The following is a 3,132-nucleotide window of genomic DNA, read 5'->3' as shown; positions in this document are numbered from 1 at the left end:
AAATCCAGCTCCGAGCTTCAATGTGAACAGGTTGAGATCCGTTTCAGTTCGTTTCTCATATTTATGTCATTAACGTCCACAAACCAGGATGTAAGTGTTAAGAAAAAGCTCTTATTTTGAAAAAGTGTGTGTTTTTGTTTTTCTTTTGTCATAAAAGTTTTTTTATTTAATTAAGTAATTTTTATTTACAACTTTCTGGTTTTTGTCATTAATCAACAAGTAAAGTCAGAAACTTTTTCATTTTGTTTTATTTTTCATTCAGTTCTGTAAATTTAAATCCTGATTTCCACATCGGCCTGAATTTCATTATTTTCCTAATATACTAGTAGATTATTTTATTTTCCAAAATAAAAGCCCGACCATCTTTAATTAACTGCCAAGCTGTCAACAAATCAAAGCATGCAGGTTTGGTTTTTTTTTAGGCTAGCAGTTACCCCTCGCTTCCAGTCTTTGTGCTAAGCTAAAGCTAAAGCTTTCTCATCTTAATGTCTGACTCTGGGAAAATGGAGAAAGGACGATTTTCCAAAGTAAAATATTTTTCTACTTCCTTCTACATCCTGTGAAAATACAAACAAGTTAAAATCAGAGACGAGATGTTTCAGACGTGCCGAGTCATTTTCACTGTGACGGTTTATTAATCAGCTGGAGGGATGGTCAGAGAAAACAAAGTGATAGATCCACTCTCGTATTTAAATGTTCAGCTGTGTGAGGTCGCGTCACACCCTGACCTCACGTCCACGTCTTCGTCTTCATCCTGCAGAATCAGCTGACTCAGCTCTCCGACAAACACATGCAGACTCAGGATAAAAAGTGCAAAGTCAACAGTAACTCTATCTGAACAGTAAGCAAATTCAAATGCTACACGGGATCCATGGAAAGTACATTCGATATTTAGGTTTACAATTGCACAAAACCTCAGAAAAATAACATGAAAAACTGCATCGACACGTCACTGGATACAGATTTTAGAAGAGGAGGAGGATTCTCTGCCGGAACATGCAGGTTATGTTTCGCTGCAAAAAGCTGCCGGATACATCGAACCTACAAAGTTTTTATATCGTCACTAAACATGAACAGACGGAACAAACCGGAAACCAAGATGCAAGTGTTCCGTAGTCAGAATGCAGATATTCAATGTTCAGGCTTCAAGTTAAACAGACGACGCGAGTCTCGACGAACTGAGTGACTGTAAGGCTGTGAAATGTAGAAAAGCTCCACTTCCCGTCCACAGGTAATTCCCTCAAACACATTTCCATAACGATTATCTGAAAGCTTCCTCTTCCTCCTCACTGTTGCTGCTTTTCAGTTGAACGGCAGAGCAGCCGGAGACGAGACGAACCGACGTGAGGCTCGAAAAGAAGGGGGAAAGATGAGGACTAGTTCCTGCAGGAGATCCAGAGTCAAGCGAACTGGACAGAAGAGATTCGTCAAAATGACTCAAACTGAATAAAGTGCAAAAAGACGGCGCGTCAAAATCCAACCAGCTGGTGGGTTTGTCAGATTGTGGTATAAAAACTTCAAATTAAGGCTCTTTCTTTCAAACTTGTGCACACAAATCAATTAATTTATCTTCTCTAATTGATCAATCCCACACACAAGTGACGTGATCTAAAATGTGTCTTCATGGGTGGACGTTTGGGGACGTGCACGGCTGGTTGATGAGCTGCTGCCATGCTAGATAAGTGAGGTAACATGCTAACTAGCCACAACGACCCGCTCTCTAACCGACAGTTAGCTTGTTAGCCAGCTAGTGAAGAGATGTCTCTGTAGCATCAACTTTGTTTGCAGTTATATAAAACTGGATGGTGTCAGGCAGCTAAAGCGGTAGCTTCCTCCATTTTGGATTCTAGCTGTGTCCCAGTTCAGGAGCTTCATCCTTCAGAGGCTGCGTTTGAAAACATATTGCATCACAGCGGCGCGACTAGACTGTCCCATTTTAAAGGCTCCTTCGAATGCGTCCTCTGTTTCCCGGGCAACGAAGGATCAAACAACATATCCCAAGATTCATTACGCGTCTGTAATATACACTGACAGACTCTGATCCACGGCCGATACCGATCACCTTTGTCTCACACACTTTGTGAAAGTGCCACGCGGCCACCTGTTGGCGGGAGGCGGGGCTACACTACAGTGCTTCTCTCCACAGGCGGTCGGTGATGAGAAGCTTTAATTCTGATCTACTGATCACGGTAAGTATTTTGTATGAAGTATAGTAAGTGTCTCAGCTCAGTGCCACAGCTGGTACGACCAGTTCTTTTTTCACAACTAAAAATTTTTGTAAAAAAAAAAAAAAAAGTTGCGTGTCGAGGTTGCTAGGTGACAGGAGCCATGCTTTGCGGTAAGGGGCGGGCACAGCTGGTGTCGTAAAGCAGAAAATCCTCCGTCGACCAGTTCCACCTGACCTGGGACACAGCTAATGTCTTTGTTTCTGTCACCAAGGAGACGATTGATAACGATCAACGTCGCAAATTCACATCAAAGTTCGTCAAAGTTGACGCCGGAGTGAAAATGAAAAACGGGAAATTGTCAAAAATCCACCGTTGGGGGGGTTCCTTGCACTCAAGAAATAATCGCCACGCCACTTTAAACCTGTTTGTCAAATCCTCCACAGAAATAATCCGGCGCCTTCACACGGCAGCGGCGCTGATGAAGACGAGCCTCTTAAATCTTAAATCTGTGGCACAACATCAGATTAACGGCCAGGCTTCAGTCCACGAGATCAGCTGGGAGGAGGAAGGAGAAGATGATGATGATGGACGCCGTGACAACGCAGCAGGAGCGCATGAGGACGTGACTATGGATCCAGGACAGGCGGATTAATGTGCCGACATGTGGCGGGAGAATCAACCCGATCGATGGCGTCCAAAGTTCTCACGGAGCTCGACATCTGTCCATCCAGCTGTGCGGGATGAAGGAGGAGTCTTTAATGCTCCTGCAGGTTCTGGTCGTGGTTCTGGTTCTGGTTCTGGTCGTGGTTCTGGAAGGGGGGCAGCAGGCGGCTGACGTGGCCGATGCCCTTGGTGACGCCCTCCCTGAAGAGCAGCTTGGCGCCCAGTCGCAGGTACTCCGGGTGTTTGATGAATCGGAAACGAACCACGGCTCTCTCGCCGGTGCGCAGCTCGTCCTGCAGCA

The sequence above is a fragment of the Seriola lalandi genome, unplaced genomic scaffold (genome assembly GCF_002814215.2).
Source record: "Seriola lalandi dorsalis isolate HSWRI2012SDOR001 ecotype SW California unplaced genomic scaffold, Sedor1 jcf7180002053512, whole genome shotgun sequence".
NCBI classification, from domain to species: Eukaryota; Metazoa; Chordata; class Actinopteri; order Carangiformes; family Carangidae; genus Seriola; species Seriola lalandi.
This window is presented reverse-complemented; position numbering follows the sequence as displayed.